At 48.1% G+C, this 8,484-nt stretch overlaps 1 pseudogene; it reads left to right on the top strand.

Moving 5' to 3' along the window:
• The first annotated feature begins 5,649 nt into the window (after positions 1–5,649).
• LOC115065126 lies at positions 5,650–5,773 on the top strand (annotated as a pseudogene).
• The last annotated feature ends 2,711 nt before the right edge of the window (positions 5,774–8,484 follow it).

Below are 8,484 nucleotides of genomic sequence, written 5' to 3'. Positions count from 1 at the left end.
ATATATATATATATATATATATATATATATATATATATATATATATATATATATATATATTGCTCGTTTCCAGAAGACTGGTAAGAGAACCCGCCGTGGCTGAGAGAGCAGTTTTGTTGGAGGTGAGCTGTACTTTGCCAGAAGAACATGTACTCCAGAGCCTTATGCAACTCTGTTTGCATCCCAGTTCCAGCCATGCATTCCTGGGCACAGTTCTTTTACACTCCAAGTCCCAGCCTTCTCTTCCATTAAAATCAAAACAATAACTAGCCTCACAGAGTAGTCATGAGCATAAAGACAGCTAAAATACCAAAAACGCCCACAGGTATACAAGATTGTTGTGGGGTTAGGAGGTTGTGTTCCCCACCTCCTCACCTCTTGCCTGAACTATTCACCAGTCATGTGGATGCATCCAGAAAGCCAGGGATAGGCTCTGGCTTCCTAAAGCCTCCGGTCAGAGGCATCCTGAGTGTGGGGTGCAGTTTGTGGGTTTCCTGAGATCTCTCACCAAGCCCTCAGACAGGGGTGGGAATGGAACTCTGTGGCTCTCCCGAATGTTGTCTTGTAGTGGAAATTAAACATCCCAGCTTTGTCCGTGCTTGTTTATATTTGTTCACTGCCCCTACTAACATCTCAGGAAAATTACCAGAGTGGTGTTCAGGAATCTCCGTTTATTCACCATTTGAACTGCATGTGGTTGCCTTCTTAGTATGTTTGTCTTATTTCCATCTGTCCATCCATCCCTCTACCACCCTTCCACCCATTCATCTATTCACTCAGCTGTACATCCAACCAGTCATCTTGGTCTTTGATGAATCTCTCAGTTGTAAACACTCACATACAGGAATTTGGGGGTCACCAGATGATAGAGGAGAAATTAGGAGAACCCTTTTAGGTTCTTAGTTTCATAAAAGAATTTAAGAATGAACTCAAACAGAAGCGCAGGGACAATTTTATTAGACTTAAAAAAAAAATTCCCAAGGCAGGCCAGCTGTTGCAGCAGCTTCCCAGAAGGAGACTAAGAGGAGGAGGAGACACGTGCTATTTGAGCTGCATCAAGGTCTGACGTGCAGCTGACAGGCAGCACACATGGTGAGGAGGGAAGAGGTCCAAAGTGTCAGAAGAAGCACGAGGTTCTGGCCAGCTTCTGACAGAGGCAGGAAAAGGCAAGGCTGGGCCTCTTCACCTCACACCTTGGAAAGGTAGGCAGACTCAGCCAGACCTTACTGCGGGCGTGGGCATTCTGGGAAGGAAAAACACAGTATCTCATTAGATGAGCATTGATTCTGCTTCTCATCAGCATGGCTCATGGTGAGCCCATCTAGGTGTTCCCTGCAGGTGATGGGCAGGACTCAATGGGAATGTTAGGCATCACCAGGCCAGAGATGCTGTTCTCCTCTCAGAAGGACAGCACCACACCCTACCCTTACATACTCTGTGTCTTAGCCATTTAGTAGATGTTTATATCTAGGGACCTGGGAGAATCATACCTTGAGTAAAATACTCATTTATTTATTTATTTATTTATTTATTTATTTATTTATTTTGGTATTTTGAGACAGGGTTTCTCTAGGGACCTGGGAGAATCATACCTTGAGTAAAATACTCTTTTATTTATTTATTTATTTATTTTGGTATTTTGAGACAGGGTTTCTCTAGGGACCTGGGAGAATCATACCTTGAGTAAAATATTTATTTATTTATTTAGGTATTTCAAGACAGGGTTTCTCTGTGCAGTCCTGGGACTCACACTGTAGACCAGGCTGGCCTTGAACTCAGAAATCCGCCTGCCTCTGCCTCCCAAGTGCTGGGATTACAGGTGTGTGCCACCACTGCCCAGTCAAGTAAAATACTCTTTAAGGTACCATTGAATCATTAACCAATGCTACTGCCCCAGGCTTGTCCCACTGGCCCCGCTCAGCCCCATTCCTAACCTCAGAGGCGCCCAAGACTGTTTTGTTTTTTGTTTTGTTTTCTCCACAGATTAATCTCTTAGATTTTATGAAAGCTGAATGAGAAAGTCTATACGGAAGATGGTATAAGATGGGGGTGGGGATGTAGCTATATGGCAGAGTGCTCGATTAACATGTTTGAGTTCGGAGTTCCCTAGAGCTGAAAAACAAGGGAGATGAGTCTTGTTTGTCTCAGCATAATATCGGGCTTTATGTTGTGCATGCAGCATTTATTATTCATCCATTCATTTAGGTGCTAGGCATGTATCTTAGGGTTTCATTGCTGTGAAGAGATACCATGACTATGGTAACTCTCATAATGGACAACATTTAATTGGGGCTGACTTATAATTTCAGAGGTTCAGTGCATTTTCATTGCTGGGGGAGCTGAGAGTTCTACACCTTGATCTGAGGGCAGGCAGAAGAAGACTGTCACACTGGGCAGAGCTTGAGCTTATTTGATATATGAAGTCTCAAAGCCTGCCCTATGGTGACGTACTCCATCAAGGCCACAACTATTTAACAAGGCCATATCTCCTAATAGTGCCACTTTCTATGGACCAAGCATAAAACACATGAACCTATAGGGCCAAGCCTTTTCAAACCACTATAGCATATAACCCAGGACCCTGTGATGTTAGGCAGGTACCTCCCCACTGAACCACCCTAACCTCTTTTTGACCATGTCTATTCTAACAGTTTGTTCATGCCCCATAAACACATACATTATTTCCAGTTGCAGATTTTTGTAAATAAATTTTTTTTATAAATGTTTTTGCTTAAGTCATTGATTCTTCTTTTCAAAGAGCAAAATTTTTAACTGGGGATATAAGTAGCAAGGGTCAGGCATGTCCCAAGAAGGTCTCGGGTTAGGTGTGCATGTCTTCTAAGAAGCTGTCAGCTCTTTCTCCAATGTGGCTATGTCATTTGTATGCTTGTTGCCTATGTGCATGTGTGGATGCATTTGCCTGAGTGTGGGCATGTATGTGTTCAGTGCAAGTACACTTACATGCAGGTAAAAGGGAGGCCAGAGATCAGTGTTCTGTGGTTTCCTCCACTGCTCTCTGACTCATTCGCTGAGGCAGGGTGTCTTGTTGAACCCAGAGCTCACCAGTTTGGTTAGTCTGTTTGGCCAGCTTGTCCCAGCTTCCTTCCCCAGCTCTTGGGTTCTGGTATTACAGGCTGGCCACCACATAATGCCAGCCAGCATTTGTGTGGGTACTAGAGATATAAACTCACATTCTTGTAGCTTCTGTGGCAAGTGCGTTGTCTCCTGAGCCATCTCCCCAGTGTATTTATGTCATCACAAAAAGCCTGGGAAGTCCCAGGACTGCCTTTCTTTGCCAACATTTCCTGGAATTGGCCTTTGACTTAGCCTCTGGGTAGGTGTGCACTGCATGCAATGACCACATCAGCCTTTTCTCAGATGCCTAATGTGATGTACATACTCACAGTATCTTTCCTTCCTCAGATGTTCTGCAGTTGTTTCATCCCAATGTATGGCTTGCAGCTCCCCCTTTTTTAAAAAAAAAATTGTGTATGTGTGCGCCTCTTTGCAAACGTACATGTTGACTTCAAGTCAGAGGTTGACTTCAAGAATCTTCCTCTATCGTCTTACTTGAGACAGGGTCTGTCATTGAGCCTAGAGCTCACAATTTGGGTTAAGCTGGCTGGCCAGTGATCCCCAGGGATTTGCCCTGCCAGCACTGGGATTACAGACAGACATGGCACCGTACCTGGCTCTGGTCCCCACTCTTGTGCACCAAGTACTGAACCCACTGGGCCATTACCTTGGTCTTATTTTAATTTTGATGGATAGATTTTTACCCTGTACCCTAAGACATTCTAAAGTGCTAAAACTGTCCTTTAGTATTTCCTTCTGGAGACATGGATGCAGTCGTGTCTAAGTGTACCATTCGCCTTAGGGTGACTTTAGTGTCTGGTGAGGCTGGATCTGGCTCCCTTCCTCCATCGGGATGTCTTGTCCTTATAGCACTGTCTGTGAGGCTTTGGTACTTTAGTGGGGAATCAGTATGGGTGCTGGGTGTGCATTTCAGAAGCTGCTGTTTGTATTGCTAAGTGGCCAAGTCTTGGTGCCCTAGGCCTACCCTTCTCACCTGCACAGTGTCTTCACACTAACCTTGATCTTGGAAGGGATGAGGCTGTAACACTTGGCTACCCAGAGGCCAGGCTGAGCCATCTGTCCCAACCTGGGAATCACTGAAACTTTGAAACAGTTTAATATCTGTGAATGACTTGGGTTTTCAATCTCATGGAGGGCTGGAGAGGTGGCTCAGAGGTTAAGAGCACTGCCTATTCTTCCAGAGAACCCAGGTTTGTTTGATTTCCAGCATCCAAATGGCAGCTCACATTGTCTCTAATTCCAGGGAATCTGATGCCCTCTTCTGGCCTTTATGCATGAACACGGTGTGCAAACATGCATGCATGCCAAACACCAGTAAATGTAGCATACAAAGGAATACTTTTTAATGTCATTACTCCACTGTCATCTTTTTGCAGTGATGCAGAGCGCCCTGGTGTGTCATAATTTTGTTGGGGATAGGGAAGGAAAATAGCAGAAAGCTGTTTTCTGTTCCTGCTAGCTGGGAGTCACTTCCCCTCCAAGTTGTCTGGGGTTTGCCAGCGTGAGCTCAGCTTGTCATCAGCTGCTTGGCTGTGTCTATCAAGCTGGAAACATGAACTTGAGAAGCACTTGATGCTGGCTATTTGCTGGGTGCTGTGTTTTCAGCCTCACAGGGTCGTTTTGTTTTGTTTTTGTTGAATGGACATGTTTGCCATGTGTGGTGTTGAGAGACAGCTGCACAGTGAGACTGTCTCACACAAATGAATGAATGAACAGAAGAATGAGTGAATGAATGACACATCTGACCACCTGAGTTTGATCCCTGAAACTCATATAAAAGTGGAAGCGAGACCCAGCTCCACAGAGTTGCCCTCTGGCCTTCACATGTGCACCTTGGCATGAGCACACATACTAAATAATAGTAATAACAACAAATATAAAGGTTTTTAAAAGGATGTTTTATTTAGGATAATTCTTGTCAAAGAAGAAAGGAACAACAAGAAAGTACTGTGTTAGTGATGGGGGGCTTTTAAGCTGTGTTTGATAAAATCGGAGGCTATTGGGCTGGGCAATGACTCAATGGGGAAAGCATTTGCTTTGCAGGTGTGAGGACCTGAGTTTGAATCCCCAGATCCCACCTGCAGCTGGATATAGTTTTGTACGTGTAACCCAGAACAGCCACAGTAAACTGAGAGGCGAAGACGGGAGAATCCCAGGAAGCTCAGGCCATCTAACCTAGCATACATGGGAGTGAACATTCAGAGACCCTGATTCCAACAAGGCGTGAAGCAAGAACTAACACCAAGATTGTCCATTCCCCCCTCTTCACACACACACACACACACACACACACACACACACACACACACGAGGGGGTGTTGGGGGGATGAGTCTTGATGTTGATTTTTTTTTTTTAATGAGAACCAGGGGAACCCTAGATCAAGCTCAGCCACAGCCACATATGCCAGCCTGGGTATGTAAGTGAAGACTTGCTCAGTGCCCATGCACAGGAAGCCCAGAGTGGCCAGCATGCAGTTATGCATGTTATGTGGGCACCGTAGCCATTCGTCCTGGCATTGAGCCTTTTTGCTGCTGCTAAGAGGTGACATAGTACCTGCCCCTAGAGGCATCACAGGTGTGGCTGCCGTGTCACATGTGTGTCAGTAGGGGGCAGAGAGGCTATGCCTAAGCTCAGTGTTCTGACCTGTGAACATCTGAATGATTGGTAGCCTACACACCCTGAGCAAGCCTGAGACCACCACCAGTCTGGGGCCTTAGACCCAGAGGAGCTCCCAGGATGAGTAACAAGCCAGGGACCACAGGCCCTGGGCAGGAGTGAGACAGACAGATGACCCTTTCATGGGGTCACTTGGGTGGGCCCGGTGAGGAGTGCGCCCGAGACAACCACTAGACTTGCTAAGCAGGCCTGAGGGCACAGACCATGCCCAAGATGACCCCCTGCCTGGCACCATAATTCATGAGTGGAGCACAGCACTCTCGAAACTGCTCCTGAGACTCTCAGAAGTCCTAGGCACCGTTCAGAGGAATAAATAAATGAGGGAGAAGTGGAAGAGAAAGAGAAGCAGAAGGATGTGGGCACATGAAGAAAGGCAGACCTGGAGATTTGGGGGTAGTGAAGAGCAGCCTGATGTGAGTAGCCAGTGATGCCACCTGGGACCGTGAGGTCCTGACCTGTGCTGCCGCTGGGGGCCATGCCTGGGTCTGTGGCCCAGCACCAGCAGGGATCTGTTACCACCAAAGGCCAGGCAGACATCCCTGGTCTGGTCTGCCACCCAAGAGCATATCGATGTCTGAGGGCGGTGCAGAACTGGCCCCACCTCATGTGGGCATCATAGGAGAGTTAGCCCTGCTCCTAGCCGGCTGCAGTGCCCAGGAGAGCAAGAGCCCTACACCCTGCCAGAGTTTCCAGTGAGCTGGCCCCAAGGATAAGAGTCCAGGAGAACTGGCTCTACCACTCATCTCTTGCAGTGATGGAGGTGAGGGAGATACCTTACCTCCTCCCCACTCATAACCAGCACGGGAGTCCTGGCCCTGGGGTCACGAGAACAGGAGAGCGATCCCTGCTGCTCACAGACTGCAGTGCTCAGGAGGGCAGGTCCTGTGCAGCAGAGTAGAGCTGACCCTTGGCGGTGGGGGTGTGGACAAGGCAGCCCCTGAGGGTGTGACCGTGGGACAGCTAGCCCAGCCACTTGTCTGCTGTGCAGTGACATGGGTGAAGGAGAGATGTCCACCCCATTTATCCCCTGCCACCTATGGCAGACAAGAGGGCTGTCCCTGGACCTCCCCTGGCCAGCACAGTAGAGTTGACCCTGATGGTAGGGGCACAGGTGAGTCAGTCTGAGGGTGTGAGCATGAGAGAGCCGACCCCATAACTTGTCTGCCCGGAAGCAGTGTGGGCGAGGGAGAGATGCGCTTCCCCACCTCGACCCTGACCACCTGGTTCTACCCGTCACCTGCTCCAGCACTCAGGAAAAGCAGCCCTTGCACCTTACCTGGCCAGTGTAGTAGAGCTGGCCTTGGATGTGGGGTGAGCCAGCCTGAGGGCAGGAGCACAGGAGAAGCAGCCCCGCTGGATGGTGGTGCAAAGAGGAGACGCCCTCCTCCTCTCCCTTATCCATTGCCAGCTCTCCTATGAGTCATGAGAGTGTAGTGCGAAACCAGAGACCTCGTACCAGACCAACAAGTCACTGAAATAAACATTTGCAAATAAGGAAATGTGGACAGGAGTATACTATGGGACACACTGTGACACACGACAGCTCTCTGCGGGGTCACAAGAGTGAGAGCTGTCCCTGCCCCTCACCAGCTGCGACACTCGGGAGAGTGGGCCCTGCACCTTGCCTGGGCCACAGGGTAGAGCTGGCCCTGGTTTGGGGGTTGCTGGTGAGCCAGCCCGAAGAGTGTGAGAGTGGGAGAACTGGCCAGCTGACCAGCTCAGACACCTCTCAGGCCCAAATCCAGGGCTTTGAATTGGCTTACTCCAGCATCTCCCCCACCAGTGAACTGCTGGAGTGCATCCAAAACGACAGGATCTCCATGACACAGGACAACTGCAGGATTTCTGAGAGGGGTCCCTGCGAGGTTCCAGTATCGAGAAAAAGCTAGAGGCCTCACACCAGACCAACAAGTCAATGCAACAAACGTTTGCAAATAAAGAAATGTGGACAAAGGGGTATACTATGGGACACACTGTGACACACTATAGCTTCCACACGATGTTTTTTTCCCTCTGTTGTAAAAGAGGTTGTAAGGGTGAAGGATAGGTACGAGGGAAAGGAGAGATGAGTGGGATTGGGGTGCATGATGTGAAACTCACAAAGAACCAAAACAAAGTTAAAAAAAAAAAAAAAAAAAGAGGTGATGCAATCTGTCCTACAACGGTTTCTTAGCTGAAATTAGGGCACCGTTGTCATTGCTGGGGTTCAGGGAGGCTGAAATGCTGGTCACAACCAGGGAGAGAGAGGGGAGTGCAGGCAGAGAGACATCTGTCTGGCTGCCCAGGTTCTGTGGGATTACAGTCTGGGATGCAGGTTCTGGAGGAACCCCTGGTTGCAGGCAGGTCTGGAGCAATTTGCACTCTTCAGTTGTAGACGTTAAGTGTGCTTGGCTCTGCCAGCCCCAGGCTCTCAGAAATGAGACTCAAGAGTCAATAGACATTTACAAATACCTTGACCACATAGCTAGGCTTTCTCTTATTAGATCATAACTTAAATTATCCCATGTACTCTAGGCTACATTCTGCCACATGGCTGGTTACCTGTGTTCAGGTACCATATGCCCCTCTCCTCACATCTTCCTGGATGAATCTCTTGTGACTGGCTCTATCCCAGAATTCTTTGTGCCTCCTGGATGTTCCACCTTCTTTCGATTCTACTCTTTCCTATAGGCCATAGGTTTGTTGTTGTTGTTGCTGTTGTTGTTGTTGTT

The sequence above is a fragment of the Mus pahari genome, chromosome 12 (genome assembly GCF_900095145.1).
Source record: "Mus pahari chromosome 12, PAHARI_EIJ_v1.1, whole genome shotgun sequence".
Lineage (NCBI taxonomy): Eukaryota > Metazoa > Chordata > Mammalia > Rodentia > Muridae > Mus > Mus pahari.
This window is presented reverse-complemented; position numbering and strand designations above follow the sequence as displayed.